Source organism: Heteronotia binoei, chromosome 2 (genome assembly GCF_032191835.1).
Source record: "Heteronotia binoei isolate CCM8104 ecotype False Entrance Well chromosome 2, APGP_CSIRO_Hbin_v1, whole genome shotgun sequence".
Classification (NCBI taxonomy): Eukaryota; Metazoa; Chordata; class Lepidosauria; order Squamata; family Gekkonidae; genus Heteronotia; species Heteronotia binoei.
The window spans coordinates 141,022,858-141,041,722 of NC_083224.1; the positions used below are offsets into that span (position 1 = coordinate 141,022,858).

General features: G+C 40.6%; 1 protein-coding gene across 1 annotated transcript in view; it reads left to right on the forward strand.

Moving 5' to 3' along the window:
* PRKACB (protein kinase cAMP-activated catalytic subunit beta) overlaps window positions 1-18,865 on the forward strand; it is a 97,663-nt gene that overhangs the window by 14,816 nt on the left and 63,982 nt on the right. The window lies entirely within an intron of this gene.

An 18,865-nucleotide genomic window follows, 5' to 3' on the forward strand; every position in this document is an offset into this window, starting at 1 on the left:
GTAAACCGGATGTCTGAGGCTCCTTTTGCTCTGGGACGGCCTTCAGACATCCGGAAGTTGGTTAATATCACAGCAGAACTATCCAGACAGAGAAAACTACGAGGTGAAACCGGAGAACTCAAAAAACACCACAAAGGAGCAGGTAACAGAATAATCCAGTTCCGAGAAGGATTGGGGAGGCTACCACAAGTTAATACCGGGAGGCAGATATTGCTGTCCGATCAGCCACTTTAAATCCGGAAGGAAACAGCAGTGACATCTGATTATACTGTGTGTCTGAACAGGGCCATTGTGTGGCTCTCAAAGCCCCCACCACCCTGTCAGTCAGCTTGGAAAAGACACTTATTTCTTTAAATCACTGCTCAAAGCTAGCTGGCAGCTTGGAGAATGCATTTAAAGTTAAAGTTGCTTTCTTTCTTTCTATCTCCCTCTCCCATCTCTCTCCTTCCCTCCCTTCTCTCAAACATCTGATATTTGTGTCTTGCAGCTCTCAAACATCCAATGTTTATTCTGTGTGACTCTGAGGTTAAGCATCCCTGGTCTATCTGCTAAATGTTTGAAGCACAGATCTTGGATTGGAGAGGGGGGATCAAATTCCTAATTTCAAGCTGTAATTATTTAAGTACACAGGCTTCTGAGACTTTACCTTGGCAAGTTTCAGCATTGTTCTTGAAGTACAACTTTTGGCATAATTTGAATGCTAACAGAAACTACTCTGAAGTGTAACCATCTTCATGGACTGTTACTTTGGGATACCCAAACTCAAGATACACATTTGCTCTCTTTACTATAACTTCTATCATTAGTGTGAGAACAAGATGAATTACCATATTTTGAGGTAATTGCATACAAATATTGATTACATGAGCACATTTTACAGACTTGACATGTCCAGATTGTCTTAATGGTCATGTTGCTCATTATATGTTGTATCCTCTCACATTGTACTGCCTCAAAGAACCACAGAGTTGGAAGAGATCTCCAGGGTCATCTAGTCAAACTCCCTGCACGATGCAGGAAATTCACAACTACCTTCCCCCAAGTCCCCCAGTGACCCCTGCTCCATGCCCAGAAGATGGCAAAAAACCTTCAGGATCCCTTACCAAACTGACCAAACTGGAGAAAATAGTTTCCTGACCCCCAAATTTGCAATCAGCATTTTCATGGGCCACAAGAACTAAGCTTTGATACAACCTTTGCTGCCCTCCCTCTCATAATCTGCCTAAATCCACAGAACCGTCATTGCTGTCACTTGGCCATTTAGCCTCTAAAAACCTCCAAAGAAGAAGAGCACGCCACCTCTCAAAGAAGCCTGTTCCACTGAGGAACTGTTCTACCTGTCAGGAAGTTCCTTCCTAATGTTTAGCCAAAAACTCTTTTAATTTAATTTCAACCTGTTGTTCTGATCCAACCTGTTGGTTCTGGTCAAGTGCTTGGTTATCATCTCACCTCTCAATTGTCTCCTCTCCAGGCTATTCAGTTTGATTTCTGCAGTTATCCTGCCTTTCAAGTCATTTGTTCAAAGCAGCTTACAATGAGTTGTTGACAGTGTAGTGGGAGCATTTTTAGGTACTTCCACTGAAATGAATGGGATTTACATCAAAAGAAAGATGTAACAGAAGTAAACCTATTTCCTGCTGCTTGTCATTTTTGGATAACAGCCAGAGACTACAGTGAAACTATTAATATGTGCAAACTACATATGCATCTGGCAGTAGGCATGCCCCAGCATTTACTCCTGGTTATATCTGCATGAAAGGAAAGGTTCCCTGTGCAAGCACCAGTCGTTTCCGACTCTAGGGTGATGTTGCTTTCACGTTTTCGCGGCAGACTTTTTTGGGGTGGTTTGCCATTGCCTTCCCCAGTCATCTACACTCCTCCCCCCCCCCAGCAAGCTGGGTACTCATTTTACCGACCTCGGAAGGATGGAAGACTGAGTCAACCTGGAGCCGGCTACCTGAAAACCCAGCTTCCGCCAGGGATCGAACTCAGGTTGTGAGCAGAGCTTAAGACTGCAGTACTGCAGCTTTAACATTCTGCACCACGGGGCTCTTATCTGCATAGAAGGGTATGTAATCCAAGCAGTATTGTATGACTTTGCATTCTGTAATTAAATGCGTATATGTACGCACAAAGTCACCCAACATACCTGCATAGTAGTAGTACACATGTAAGTTATTACAGTGTACCCTCCTTGTTGCATACCAAAAACTGAAAGTAAAAACTGTTATTTAATGACAAGGTAATTGGTTAAGTTTTTTATTTCAAAGATTGTGTGGTTTGTGGATTTTAAAATAGAACTTTACATGGAACAAAAACTCTTGAGGCTTGTCTGCATGGCTCCATTTCTGTTGACTTTACTGTCCCATGGTCTTAATACATGGTGTGCCTCTGTTGAACATATGAAGCTGCCTTCTGCTGAATCAGACTCTTGGTCCATCAAAGTCAGTATTGTCTTCTCAGACTGGCAGCGGCTCTCCAGGGTCTCAAGCTGAGGTTTTTCACACCTATTTGCCTGGACCCTTTTTTGGAGATGCCAGGGATTGAACCTGGGACCTTCTGCTTCCCAAGCAGATGCTCTACCACTGAGCCACTCTCCCTCCCCGAGTTAGGAGGGATTGTCTGAGTTAGGAGGGATTGTCTGTTGTCTGAGTTAGGAGGGATTCATGTAGCCACTCAACACTGATCTGGAATAAAAAGTGACTAAATAATAGTGCTTGCATAGACAGTGCAGCACACTGTGTGCTTGAGCTCTCCCTTTCCTCTTCTATTCTTTGTGTCCCTATACTTCACTTATTCCTTCCTGTATTAAAATTGTCTAACTTGTATCTAATTTGCTTACTCTATTTATTTTTCTTTTAGTTCAACGGTTCTATCTGTCATTTTATTTAAATGCTACATTTTTGGAAACTTAGCAGTTGTACAGTTTGTGAAGCTTTCATTGGTGATTTAAAGAAGCTAAGCAGTTATAACTAAGCAGGCTCCACCTACCACCAGGTCAGTTAACCCCAACACAACTGAGCCTATTGAGGCAAACAAGCTACATGCTTGGTATTAGAAGACTATCAGAAGCAGATGACAAAATGCAGCAGTATACATTTCTCTCACATTCATGCAATTTGTGTACAAAACCCTGAGAGATGTTATGCTGCATTTTCTTTTAATATTTTAGTATAAAAACTGTTGGTTCGGATCCTATGTTTGCTTACACTTGTGCAGTGCAGTCCTCCGTTAGAAAGCACCTAGTGTCAGTGCACCAATTTATGCAAGCAAAAGGGCTATTTAGAATCCAACTCACTAAATAATGTGATAAAAATAAGCCATATCACTTGTTGGGAAAGACAAAAGGTTCTTTCATGATGGGAAAAATGTCCTGAAAGTTTATTCTATCCTTTAATATTTTCTGTTATTCATAAAATATTGCTGATAATATAAAGAAAGTTTGTAATAAGAATAGGCCAACAACTCATAACCATGGGGTTTTCAAAGCAAGAGATGAGCAGAGGTTATTTGCTATTGCTTCCTCTGCATAGCAGCCTTCACCGTCCTTAGTGGCTTGTCATTCAGATACTAACCATGGCTGACCCTGCTTATTTTCCAAGCTCAGGCTACTCTGGGTTCTTCAGGCTATTAGAGGATTAATAGGTACAGTGTAAATTGGGATAAAAGTAAATAAATTAGATCCTAAGAATCCAGAGCAATGTTTCACTCTGGAACAAGTTTTCTGTCCTTGCTCCTGCTGCTTCAATTGAAAAATCAGAAGTAAAAGTTGAAGCACCTTTAGGGATGGGCTTTGATTGTAGTTCAGATGGCTGCATCTAGAGGAAAGCAATAATGGGCACATGCCTCTTCCCCCCACAAGAAGTGTTTTCTGCTTGTGGAAGCAGCACTTTGGCTCCGACCTAGCCACTTCATAAACGTTTAATGTTAAAAAGTATGTTCCCTGCAATAGAACTGCATGTTATGCAGTACTGTACTTCTAAAGTTATAGGCATGAACACTTAAAAATGCTGACAGCTACTTTGAGTTGATGTTTAGAGATCTTCGGTATATCCATGTGTCTTTAACTGCTTTTCCCTGGAGGATTTTTCTCTGTTACAGGATAACAGCCTTCTTTGAATTGCCTCAATGTTTACAGTGCCTCTCCATTGATTTGTTTCTATTTATTGTGCACGGTTATATAGTAAGTGGCTATTTAAAGTTTTAGCCTCAGCTACTCACTTGGATTTGTGTGGGTGGGCACTTGAACGCTACTTTAGAAAGTTTCACATTAGTGTGGCAACTCAGCCACAGATGTCAAATTTGAGTTTACAAGGCAGGCAATGTGCGTTCCATATTCTAGCATACTCATTAAATGTTCAGGTCTGTCGTCATGGTTTCTTTTCCAATTTCTACTTGTTCCAAACATCATAGAAACATAAGCAATAACACAGTCTCCTAGAGCAATGAATAGAATTCAAGTGGAATTTGAATTAACGGCTGGCTAAGGGAGCTTGAGTACATAAAAGGCTATGTTGATGGTTTTATTACCACTACTGTATCTGAAACCATATCTTACAGCCCAATCCTAGTTATGATTATTCAGAAGCAAGCCCCAGTGGCAAAAAAGCATATAGAATCACACCCCTGCACTTAGCAGTAGAAAACTACTCCCATTGTAGTTGTTATAAGAGTTAATATTGTTTTCTGTTTGTAGAAAGCACAACTTCATGCTGTGTGCATCAATGTGCAGATTTTTCTTGGTTTGCCTGTAATCTTGTAACTTTTTCAGAGATTTTCCTAGCACAGAGCTGTTCTAGAAAGGAATGTTGTTAAATGTAAACTCATGTGAGTGATTGGTGTCTTTAAATCTCTCACCTATACTATCTGCCTGTATACACTGATCATGCAGAAGGTTTCAAGGCTTCAACACTAAGACATCAGGTTGCAGCTTTGATACTCAGTTCAAGAAACTGAGCTTATCTAGACACCCACATATTTGTCATTTTCTTAAGGACATAGTCTTAAGGGAACAAGTGCGTAGATTCCTGACATGGAGACTGCATACTGTGCTGTCAGCTCTCACTAAACATCCCTTCAGACCTATCAAAGAGATTCCTCTGAAATGGCTGAGGATGAAAACCCTATTCCTTACAACAGACACATCAGCATGGAGGATATCTGAACGAAGAACTTGGTCAGTTAATCTTGAGCTCTGCATCTTCCATAAAGACAAGGTGGTCATGTGGACAGACCCTACCTTCAAACTAAAGCTGAATTTGATTTTCCATAAATCTCAGGAGATTTGTGTTCCTTCTTTCTGCCCAAACTCCATTCATCCTAAAGAAAGGTTATGGCATACATTGGATGTATGACATGCACTAAAGGCATTAATATGGCAGGATAGAACATATTAGGAAAACAGATTCATTATTCATTTCAGTCTCTCCACCCAATAAAGGTCTAAAGATGTCAAGATCAGCCATCAGCAGCACTCTTAAGCCTTGTATTATCAAAGCCTACAAAGTTCAAAAGTTACACATACTAAATGGGATACCGCCCATTCAGTTTGAAGTGCTGCAACCAACGCAGCCTTTGCTAGATACACTACAGATGAAGAGGTCTGCAAGGTGGCCACTTGGTCAACAATATCAGCCTCTGTTAGACATTACAAGATGAACTTGGCAGATGCAGCTTTTGTCAGAAGAGTGCTATAAGATATTTGGACACAGAAGACGGCCCACCGAGAGAATAGGGATGCTGCTTGGAGAGGTCCCACCAAGATGTTCTCTGTCTCAGAGGGAGAACAGACCATTGGATACTTACTGTGAAGGATCCTTCTCTTCTGAGGAAAGGAGGACATCTTGTCTCTCTCAAAATCATCATCATCCTTAACCCATGCTGTTTCTTCAGAGGAGAAGGACCTTTCATGTTAAGTATCCAGTGGTTCATTTGAAGGTAAGTATTGTAACTCTGGTACTGTGGGTGGTAGATCTATATTCTATATTTACACTAGTGAGAACAATACTAGAAGCCAAGGATTGCCAAGTTATCCAGCCATTCGGGGTTTAAGCCAGGGCTCAAGGAGATACTGGTATCTCCTGTAATCATTAACTGAGACCATTTGGCTGGTCTTGTACTTAAAAAATGCAGTTTACTAATTTCTAATGACAAAAATATTTATGGCTTTACCATTGCCAGTCTGATAACACAAACTATTTAATTTTTGTCTCCTCAAAAAACAACAATCCCTACTAATATGCCCAGGTCCAGCTGGGTCTTTTAACCTTCAAACAGATGAATTTTTTCAGTATCCTTAGATATGCTTCTATTCTGGTTGCAGACTTTTAGGCAGAATAAATGCTTTGTTTTGTTAATCAAAATGTTATATGACTTTTTCTAAGTAAAAATGTAATATAAGTAGAAATGGAAAACTTTTGAAATTATTTAAATCTTCTTTGTCATATAATGGTTTAAATTTAACTCACTCTAGAAATGAGGATTTCCCATTCACATATAGACTATTTCCTGTGATTCAAGTGAGCAGAGAAGCTGTTCACACCAGGTTTTGGGTCACATCCTATGAATACTGCTACTGCTGAACTTTAGTGACTTTGATGTTTCTAAAAAGTTCCCATCTTTATAATGCTGACTGTTCATATTCTATTGCTATATAGTTTCTCTTTTCATTATTCATGGTATCTATTTAGTAAGCAAATGTAGACCTTCTATAAACTCCTCTATTGAAAAGTAGTGAAAGCTGATTACACTGAGATCTAAGGGCAGGAAGTTACCAAGGCTTCAATCACTTCTTCTGTCGTGGTATTTATGAATAAGATGCCAAGCCCTTAATGAAGCTGAAGTGCATGATTCAGACATCCACTAGCAGGAGGGCACGTCTATTCCTTTGGTGCTTCCTGACCAGATATCTCAGATAATAATTAAATAATGCAGGAGAGGGAAAAGAGAATGCTGATTTCTCTCTGTCCCCTGCTCCATGTGTTCCAATTTTTTAAGTAAGGCATTGATAGCAATAACAAGCTAGTCTGGTGAGGGCCCTTAAGGTGCACAGTGCAGTTACCTTATCAATGCTTAGCAGATTTAGACCTGAACAGTGCCTTCATGAGATACTACATGCTTCTTATGGTCATTGCTCATAGTAAAACAGGATACAAAGTAAATGAATGGGGACTTGGAACAGGCATTTCAAACAGACTTTAGTATTCAAGTATTTGAAATTATATATATATTAGTTTTTTAAAAAAAATAAAATACTTACACTTTTCCTATTCTGTTAGCCCAAGGTAGCATTGTCAGCTATTTTCCTATATTTTGACTTAAAGCAGGACCAACATGAATGCTGCACTGATTTTTATGTCATCATTAAGCATTTTTGAGCAGAAGTGTATGATTAAATGGGAACAAACAGGAGTGACAGTGTCTGTATACAGACATGGCAAAACTACAAGGCATTGCAGCACATAATTCTCCAGCAGGATAAGGCTAGCTAGCGCCTGTATTTGGCATGCCAGTGGTAGGCATAGGCTTCCCAAACCTCCCGCTCTGGCGGGAGACTTCTGGGTTCCCAGCCTCATTTCCCGCTCTGCAAAACTCTGGAAGCGGGGGGGGGGGTGGGGGAGAACATACCTTTAGGCTTCATGTTGTAGAGCTCCTGAGCCGTTTGCAAAATGTCTGCCCCTTTAAGGCTGGGCAGGAAGCTGGAAGCAGAAAGGGCTTCTGAGAACGGCCCCTCCCTTTCTTTTGCTTTCGTTTTCACAGGAAGTAGAGTTGTCCGGAGGAAGATCTGGTAAGTGTGTGTGTGTGTGTGTGTGTGTGAGAGGGAGGGGGCAGGGGATTCCCTAGTTTGGAGGCCGTCCCCCCCTTTAGAAAGCGTAAGGGGGGAGGGAAATGTCTACTGGGCACTCTATTATTCCCTATGGAGAACGATTCCCATAGGGAATAATAGGAAATTGATCCGTGGGTATTGGGGGCTCTGGGGGGGCTATTTTTTGAGGTAGAGGCACCAAATTTTTAGTATAGCATCTAGTGCCTCTCCCCAAAATACCCCCCAAGTTTCAAAACGATTCTATGAGCCCCAAAATATGGTGCCCCTATCCTTAATTATTTCCTGTGGAAGAAAGGCATTTTAAAAGGTGTGCTGTCTCTTTAAATGTGATGGCCAGAACTCCCTTGGAGTTCAATTATGCTTGTCACATCCTTGTTCTTGGCTCCACCCCCAATGTCTCCTGGCTCCACCCCCAAAGTCTCCTGGCTCCACCCCCAAAGTCCCCAGATTTTTCTTTAATTGGACTTGGCAACCCTAGGTAGGCATAGTAATAAGTGACCTGAATGCCTATTCAGTAGAGTTGCCAGAGCTGTGTTGGAAAGTAACTGGAGACTTTGGGGGTGGATCAAGGAGAGGGCAAGGTTTAGGGAGGAGAGGTACCTCAGCATGGTACAATGCCATAGAGTTCACCCTTCAAAGAAACCATTTTCTTCAGGGGATCTCTGGAGATCAGTTGTAAAAGTGGGAAATCTCCAGGCCCTACCTGGAGGCTGGCAACCCTACAATTCAGTCTTCACACCAAGTTTTAGGTTAGCAGTCTTCCTTTTAAATTTCCAGCCACAATGTATTGATTAGTGTTGCATGTCTTAGAAAATTGTCTCATATCCTAAACAGATTGAGGTCTACTTTAGCATGTATGACTTGCATTAAGTAAGATTATGCCATGTTGATTTCACATGCAGTGTAAATATCTCAGAAGTTTTTTTTAGTAGTCAAGGTATCTGAATTTAAACTATTGGAGAAAAATTCAATAAAGTAAATGGTTTAAATGTTCAAATAAACTCAAAACTACTCAGATATTATTTGTATTGGAAGACCTGGTAGTGAAGGACAAGACACGTTTAAATATTAAGATACAAAGGCACTGTAAACCTAACATCCTAATGATAGCATACTAAAAAGAATTAGGTGTAATGCATACTACAGCATTTAATGTCTAGTGCTTTTAGTTTTATTGTCTATGGAAGTACTTATACTATGGCTTAGATCTGTTTCAGATTGAGACAGAGCCCATTCAGAACTGCTTTAAATGTTTTTTTACTGAAGAATATCTGCTCAAGTTTATGGACAGCTTACCATACTGTATTCTTATGCTTATGATCTGTGGTGGTGATCTTTTCACAGAAAAATCTGGTAGGGGCTAATTTATTTGGAATCCCCTTCCACACACTAATAAAAATTCAGTTGAATATTCATTCCTCATCTTATTTTAAAGAAAATATACATTAATTGTTAAAGTTAATAAACTGTTTGGAATGAGGCTGGGGACCCTTGTAGCATCATAGGGAACCAGTCAGTCAGCAGTTTCAGCTACAACCAAGAATGGGTGTCCTTTGAGGATAATTTCTGCCATTGTCACTTTGTCTGTTTATCAAATCAGAATATTTTTGAAGGCCCTGTATTTCTTTTCTAGTGGTCCATAAAAATATCCCAAACTAAATTGCTTCTATATACTGTATAGAATTCTTCAGCTTTTAGAAATCATCACTGCTGTTTGTTTTCTGTAAGACTCCCTTGGTAAATTTCTCAAATGTACTGTGCAATGTTCTGGACATGTTTCCAATTACTATAGTTTGTTTCCACATTTTAAATGTTTGATATACATAAATAAAAATATTGGGGACAGGAAATTGTATGCTCCTATGTTCAGGTTGTTATAGCTGGATATAGAGGGCTATTTTGAATGAAATACAGCCTGTGACCTGAATTGGTGGCCGGTATTTGTGACCCAACATTTTACTGTCATAGGTACAGGAAGAAAATGTTTGATTTACCAGATTAAGGAAAGCAGTTAAAAGGAGCGCAAGAAGCACTGTTTTGTGACCTCTGAAGTGTGGCCCTTGTGTAGAACACTAGGCATCGAAGTTAAACTTTCTTTCAACCCTCATTTCAGCTCATCTTAGAAGTCTTATTCAGGATCTCTGGACGTTGATATCTGAAGAACTACCAAAGATATTAAAACTATTAACCCTTTTGAGGTATAAGGTCCAGTGAGGTCATTTCTCTTGTGTTTATTACCCCTCCATTTCCCCTCAGAGTGCAGCTGCTTATTTAAGGGCTTGATTCAAGTCCAGTAGTGTTTTAGAGATCAACAAGATTTTTGGGGTGTTAGCTTTTGAGAGTCAGAGCTCCCTTTGTCAGATACCTCTGAGGGCTTATTTAATAGAGTGTGTTGAATATAAACTGTCAGAAATTTTGATAATTTGAAGCTACCAACAGCTAACACGTTAAATCCATAGTAGCCATAATTCAATACTGTGCTTTCAAAAGCCTTCTTTACGTAATTGTCTAATATGTACAAATGCAATTATCTTTTGTGTGCTGGAAGTGCTATTTCTAGTCTACTCTACTGCTGTTAAAGCTGGGGTCATTGAAAAGAATAAAATGAAGGGGCCCTTCTGGGCTTCTAAAAGAAAATTTCCTTTCAGCTGTGGATTACACAAAATTTAGCATATGCTCTTACGATTTGATAATATTCCCCATTATAGTAGCACTTTAAAATTACCTGTTCTGTCAAGTGAGTGCATATGTAGCACAAATGTACTATAATCCATATTCAAATCGGAGCGTATTCAAGATGTTTATCAGCAAAAGAACTTCAGCTGTGACATTTTCTGCAGTTTTTTTTATAAGCACCAGTTCCTGAAAATGTAATGACTCATATTTAAGAGTCCAACAGGTGCTGGAATGCCACTGAGCTGGACATCAATTAGCTGATATAGTGGTAGCAGAGAAGTATGGTTTCTTTGCTGCTATAACTGCATTCAAATGGGCTCTGTACATTTATATCAACTGGTTCTGTCAGATGTACTTTGAGGGGGGTGGTTGAATAAAATATTCTGGGCATTTTGTAACCTGCTTTATGTCTCCCAGATCCATAGTAGATTATCTGTAAAGATTAAAGAAAATCATAGAATCATAGAGTTGGAAGGGACCTCCAGGGTCATCTAGTCCAACCCCCTAAGATATGCTGAGAGTACTCACCCACTGGCTGTTTAAGCCTTATGAGAAACCATAACAATTGAAATAGGTTTTAGTAGAAATGTATATTACTGGATAAGGAAAACCACAGCCAGCAAAAGGGGAGGGGAGTAGACATGGGATCTGTTGCGTAGGAAACTGAAGCGGCAGAGTGAAGAAAGCATAAAATGATCTGTCTTCACTTCTTTTTTGTGATGACCTTGATCTGCCTGGACCACCCTGATCTGGATAGGCCAAGCTAGCCTGATCCTGTCAGATATTGTAAGCTAAATCAGCCCTGGCTAGTATTTGAATGGGAGGGAATACCAGGGTTGTGATTTAGAGGCAGGCAATGGCAAACCACCTCTGAGCGTCTTTTGCCTTGACAACCCTATGGTTGCGACTTGATAGGGATTGGAATCTGCCTGTTGGAAGACCACCTTTTCTAATTCTGAAACTTCACTGTTGACTTCCTTGCTGGCAGTTTCTTTTTGGAAAGCTGAGACGTTTCTATTACTAGAATATTATAGGGTTTTGAGCTTAATAAAACTGTGCATGATTTGAACTTGCATGATAAGTAACTATTAGTCTGACTTGGTCCAGGGATCGGCAACCTTTTTGACCAGAGTACATTAAATAAATAAATAAATCTTGCAGCATTTATCTATGTAGTTTGTATGGCAAACAAAGTACAGGAAGACTTGGTTAGGCACATACATTAAAATGCAATGAACCTCAGCCGTGCTACCAGTACCTTTTCCAGAAAACTAGCCCTTTCTCTCAAGCAAAATGGTCTGGTATTCTTCTGGCCAGAACACACACAGAAAGTACCCTGCACCTGATTTGATTGTTAGCTGATGATATCCAATCTTGTATTTTTAATTACCAGGAATGTAGATACTTAGATTTACCTTAAGTTTGTAGAAATGTGAGGAACCATTAACCTAAGCCTTGTAGAATGTAATTCAGAGCATATAATTCAACACAGCTGTTTGGAAGGAGAATTATAGCAGATACAGCTGCTTCTGCTATGATGGAGGATGAACCCTTGCTAAAACTCCTGCTATCAACAGCTTTTAAAGCCCTGGAATTTAGTTGCTTGTTAAATTTGGCAAGCTGCCTTGTATTGTCAATGTATTATACAATACACTGTATCTGAAGAAATGCATATACACATAAAAGTTTATACCCATAATTAAACTTTGTTGGTCTTAAAGGTGCCACTGGACTCAAATGTTGTCCTCCTGTTTCAGACCAAGGGTGGCCAAACTGTGGCTCAGTAGCCACATGTGGCTCTTTCACACATATTGAGTGGCTCTTGAAGCCCCCACCATCTCATTGGCTGGCTTGGAGAAGGCATTTTTCTCTTTAAATCACTTCTGCAAGCCAAGCCAGCTAGCAGCTTGGAAAATGCATTTAAAGTTAAAGTTGATTTCTTTCCACCTCCTTCCTCTCCCCATCTATTTTCCTTCCTTCCTTGTAGCTCTCAAACATCTGATGTTTATTCTCCGTGGCTCTTACTTTAAGCAAGTTTGACCCCCACTAGGGATGTGCATTCGGTTCGGCCGAGCCATATTTACAGCCGAATCAGTGCTGATTCGGCCGCATACGGAATAGCCTGCAGCCGACTTCCATAAGCACCCATTATACGGCAGCCGAATAGGCTCGCTGTGTAGTTACGAATAGCTATTCGTAAGCACACAGCTGTCAATTCAAAAGGCAGCAATTAGCTTCTGGAGCTTCAAAGGAGCTGCTTTGGCGCCTTCAGTGGCCTCTTCCCGCCTCTGCCTTAACCTCCCTGGGATCACGGAGGGGGGGAGGGGGAAGAGGAGCCCCAGCAGCCAATCCAAAGCATGCATTTGCAAAATGCATTGCAAATGCATGCTTTGAAGGGCTTTCTAAGGAGTCTTCCCTTCCTGGCTGACTCCTCCATGCTGTGTGTGAGAGATTGTGCAAAGGGCTGGCAGTGGCTGGCTGGCCCTTCGCTTAAGCTGCAGCTCTCTCACTCAGACTTCCCTAGACTAGAGAAGACAAGGTAAGACACTCTTTAGGTTCTTGTTTTTATTTATTGTTGGTAAAAGGACTTTTTTTTAAAGACTTAGAGTCCCTTATCCAGATTTGGGTGGTGGTGGGGTAGCTTATTTGGGGGTTTCTGCTTGGGGAGGGGGCCTGGGGTGGGGGGGTTTGCCAATTTGCCCATATCTTAATTTAGTGAGAGGACTTTTAAAAGTGCAGTGTCCTTTTACTTCTCCTGATTTGGGTGGCTTGAATTTCTTGGGGTTAGGGTGAAGGGGTTTTTTTTGGGGGGGGGGAGGGGGTGGCAAAGTTCCTGTATTGCTAAAAGTTAATTTTTTACTGTTTTAAAAGTATTCAGTGTTTGATTTGTTGCTGCTGTGCTGTGTTATGCTGCTGCTGTTACTCTTTTCTTTGGGTGCTGGGGGGGGGGTGCTGTTTGGCCTAATTTCCATTGTTTAAAAGGCCACTTTTGTCCCCCTTTTCTTGTTGGTGAAAAGGCCACTTTTTTAACACTTGGCCTTTTGTGATTCTGCTGGTTTTGTTTTGGTTTTTTAAATTGCCTCTGGTTGGTGTGGGGGTTGGTGAGGGTGTGAGCTGGCATCTGGGTTTGCTGCAGCCAGGTCTGCAGAGCAGACCTTGAGCAGATTGTGTTTTGTGTGGCAGTGATGTTGGCAACTGGGTTTATATTGGTGCCAGGCCTGCAGGGTTCATAGATTAGATAGAGGGATGTAGTGCATTTGGGGCCTACAGAGATTCTCTGGTGTGAAGTTAGGTTTGGCTTTGGGTGCCCCAGGAATTGGACCCCCTGGTCCAATTTTTTTTTGGCCTTGTGGGTTTTGTGTGGGACAGTGCCCTGAAGCTGCACAGCAGTTTGGGGGGCTCTCCTCAAAACCTCCTGCTCCCCAGAGCCACTTTTCCTATGACAATTGCAGTGAGGAAGTGGCTCTAATTGTTTTTTTCTCACCATTGGGAGCAGTGTTCCTTTTGGGGTGCCCACAGATGGGTGCTGTCTTTTGGGGCCAGGGGGGTTGCATGCTGGGGAGTCCCCTGAAGCTGCCCTGCAGTTTTGGGGCCTCTCCCTCAAACCCCCCTCTGGCCAGAGCCACTTTCCCCACAGCAATTGTAGTGGAGGAAGTGGCTAATTGGGCTTTCCCCATCATTGTTGGCAATGGGCCTTTTGGGGAGCCCAAAGACAGGGACCCCCCTGGCCCAATCTTTTTGGGACTTGGGGGTGTTGGAGGGGAGAGTCCCCTGCAGGTCCCCTGCAAATTTGGGGGCTCTCCCTCAAACCCCCTCCCCTCCAGGCGGCTTCAATTATACCCTATTTGCCATTGATTTCAATCGCCCATAGGGTATAATGATGGAATAGGGGAACCCTCTTTGGGTGCCCCTGGAATGGGATCCCCTGGCCCAATCTTTTTGGGACTTGGGGGGGTTGGAGGGGAGAGTCCCCTGCAGGTCCCCTGCAAATTTGGGGGCTCTCCCTCAAATCCCCCCCCTCCAGGCGGCTTCAAATATACCCTATTTGCCATTGATTTCAATGGCCCATAGGGTGTAATAGGGCCGTATATTCGGTAATAGCCGTGCATCTACCGTATATGCGGCTATTCCGAATACGGTATTCAGTAGTGCATGGGGAATCCGAATTTTTTTTCCCCGTGTACTTCCGAATCCGTGTAATTCCGAATTTTTTTTTTTTTTGCACATCCCTAACCCCCACTCCCCCTTCAGACCAACATAGCTATGCAGCAGAATTATCTTGTTTGAGTTTCGATTTTTTGCAGTGTAACCGATTTTGTATTTCCCACAGTCAAGTATTTAGTGCCTTGTCTCAGGTATAGCCTCTGCTCATTTAGCATAAATGAATTTTCTAGATAAGTTCCCTTCCCTGTATAAGTGTAGTTATAGTATTTGGACAGTAGATGCCAGTGTATATCTTCTGAATTAAAATAGAAATGTGGCCAGTGCTGCCATAGCAACAACTTCCTCTTGGCGCTACTATTTATAGAAGTGCTGCTGTCTCATCTTTACATTGCTGTTCTTCTAAAGAGACTTTCTAAACAGTTTTAAAAGCTCTGCTGACCAGTTGTGGATGTAGGCAGCCCTGGACTGGCTCTTAAATACTCGTGCATTAATAATTATTGTGAGTAGTGCTAAATGTGTTAATCTGGCCCCAGAAAGCTTCTTTAGGCAGGCACATGAGAGATTTTTCAGAAACCAGGGAAATTATAATTTTGCTATCCTTTTGAATGAACATACCATAAACTGTGCTTGGAAGTCTCCTTGGCTTTAAAAAGCTGTTTGATATATTCTTTGGCTGGCTTGAGTTTGAATAGTGTGAGACAAAAAACCCCTGTGGGGAACTAGTTGTTTGGATCTCTGGAAACCAGTCATTGAGTTTGGTGTAAAGTATGAATCTTGCTCATGTTCACTACAGATTAACATAAAGTACATAGGTAAATAGAACATACTGAATTGCAAAACTAAAAATAGCATTCCAGGTTAAAGTGCCTTTCACCCATCCAGTGTGCAACAATAGCAGAACTACAAAATGCATATTATTGGGAGTCATGAATGTTCATTTTACATTTTAAGATTAGCTAATCCATACTCATCATGTCTATATCCCTCCTTTTAAAAACTGCTTGTTCCAGCCTCCTCCAATTATCTCATTAAGTTATTGTGCGCGAAGTAGGTCTTTGCTTAAATTTTGACTGGTAATTACTTGGTGGAGTGATGGGGAGAGTAATTATGTCACACATTAGAAATACATCCATAATACATACCACGCTTAAGGTTTTTCTGTGTGGCAATTAATGTATTTTGTTCTCTATCCCCAATTAAAACATCAGGTTTAATACAATCCACAGAATATTCTTCTTCTCCCTTTTCACAGAGTAGTATCCAGGCGAGTGGATACTATATTTTTTTTTTAAAAAAATCATTTTTTATTAAAAACTTTTTATATTTTTTTTCTTTAGACTAATATATTTGGTACCTTCTACCTGTTACATTAAAAATACTTTTCATATTAACTGTAGCTACAGCAAGTTTTATATGTTCTTGTATTGCAGTTCTACCACTGTTTTAGGGAACAACTTTAAAAAAACCTTACTGCAGTAATACAGTAAAGGAATGCATTCACAACTAACACAATATTGTAAAGGATTTAGGGAGAATTTTAGAAATATGTGGTAGAGCATCCTTGAAGAAAGGCTTATATGTTTAAAATGGACCTTGACAAACTGTCATTGGTTCTAGAAGCCAGACCAGAAATTTAGGAGCCACAGTAATTCAGGATTTTGTCATTTAATTATCATATTTTCTGATTACTGCCACATTGAAACCGCTTCCTAAATTCTTCACGGAAGACTAATCCTGAGTTCTTCAATTTCATGTAATTCTGTTAATGTTATGATAAAAGGTTATAGCTCATAAGTAAATAACCTGAACCTAACTTCTCCTAATTTCTCAGTATTGCTTTTAAAATCTCAATTTCACTGAATATTGGAGCCAGTATAGAAGGCAACTCGTTATGAAATGGATTCTGTGTATAAATAAGTCTGTGTATAAATAAGCGGTGGCAAGAGCTTCATACACATTTATGCCACACAACAAAGCATTCTGGTGAGAAATTATAAATAAGCTTTTCATTGAAAATTATCAAATGCTACAATAAAACCATTGCTGGTCATAATCCGTGGTATCTTTAAAGACTGCAAAATGTATTCAGCTACAAGTTTTCCAGGGTCAGAGCTTACTTCTTCAAATGTATGGTTGTGTAAATCCATCAAGCCAACTTGTATATACACACAACTGAAAGTGAGGAGAGAGACTGTAAAGAAGCCAGTTCAAAAACATGCCCAGTCCAAGAATAGTAACTTCATGAAGAATTGGAATGAGACTTCCCAGCTATTATTAGATAGGCAAAATACAAATGAGATACAGTAAGATGCTATAGAGGGGTATAGCTGCAGTAATTAACATCTGTAAGGAGTGCCATATGCAAGGTATTTGCACCTGTAGTGAATTAGGAATCCCAGATACCTCTTAAGCCTTGTGGGGTACATTGTCTTGAATTTGCATTCAGTTCTCCCTTTGAAGTTCTTTTGTAAGAGAACTGGAATGTGTGCATCAGGAACAGAATGCCCTGGATGATCAGAATATTTCTTCATTGAATACTGTGATTTTTAATATATGTTTATTGTATTACGTATGGACTGACCTATTTGTCCAATGTCAAGCATAGAAGAACAGTGTTGATGTATGACAACATATTGCATGAGAAAGTTCTTTTTAGCAATTGCTTCCAGTCTTTGAATCCCCCTCCCTTGGTGATTATCTCATTACTACTCACCTTTAAACACAGACTGAAGATTCCTTGGGGAACCACATAAGTCACTATTTGTTGTAATTCTCCAGGTTTTTTCCATCTAGATTTCTACCTATTTAAATAATTGCTTAAGAGCTAAAGCAGAATTCCTACCATTACTTGACAGCTATGCAGACCCCTGACTGTGACAATCTGATAAGACCCCTAAAGATTTGTAAGCAACACCAGGTTGTGCAGTCAGGCACCCTGGAAATAAGCATTTAAGTCTTATTAACTGCAAATCTCTGTCCCTCACTATCAGACTGTTGCCAATATGTCTTAATAGACATTCTCCATATTTAAAAGGCCAGATCTCCATATTTCTCCACCCCAGCAGGTACTTCTTTCTGCTGGAGAATTTTCCGATTGGTCTGGCAGCTCCCTGTTGATTCTGGAATAGAACTGCTCCAAACTTCTCAGTCTTCCCATCTCTTCAGAGTGACTCAGCCACAGATCTTCTATCCTCTTCCTAGGCTCTCTGTGCTCTTTCTCTTGCCTTCCTCTCAGTGGTGAATCTTTGCTTTCAGCCTCTCACTTCAGTTCTTGGAAGCCCAAATAGTAGCTTTCTTCACGTTTGCTTTCAGCTTCTTCTCTGTGGCCTCTCTCCTCACTGCTTTTCTCAACTGCTGCTTATAACCCCCTCCCAGAAAGTTTCTGTCCAATCAACTGGTGACACTTTGTTAAGGCTTGTTCTGATTGGCTCTGGAATTCCAGACTTTAGGAACCCCATCAGAATATCCCCCCAATTGAAAACCTATTCTGAGCTTGAAAGTGCTTTTTTAGTGACCTTTTGCCACTAGCTTCACCAACTGAAAATGTGTTGTAACAATGAAACTCTCCTATTATCCCCTTGCAGAACTTATATAAAATACCATACATCCTGTAATTATTACAAGCAGTATTTGTTTTTCTTGGTTGAGATCTCTTCACAAGACTAAGGTGGGCTAAGCCTTCCCACAGAGTTACCTGTTTGACCCACTTCCCCAGCAACCTCTACTGGAGTAAGTGGGGGGGGGGGGGGCGCGTATGCCTGTTACATAAAGGAGAAAAAATGCTAGCAGTTCCCTTCATAAAACTGTCAGCATTACCCTTGCATTACCTTTGCCTTCCTATCTACTGTTTTAAAATGTTAACTGTTTTTAGTATACTAATGTTAGCATGTGTGGCACATTATAGAGAACTCTACAGATACATCCAATGATACAGGAGTTGCCTTCAAGTTTCCATAACATGAACGGTTTTGAAGAGATGCTTATCACTTTTCAACCACTGTAACAGAACCATCAATTTAAGATTACTTTTGGTTAACAAGGTACACAAAAATTAGACTACTGGCTACTGACAATTATAAAATATGTGTATATGAACACACACATTTGTTTCTAATTGTCCTCCTTGCATTTAACAAGCTCTTTCTTGTTGTCATAATCACTGGCTTTGTTTGGGAAGAGAGGGACGTTAACATGCAACAG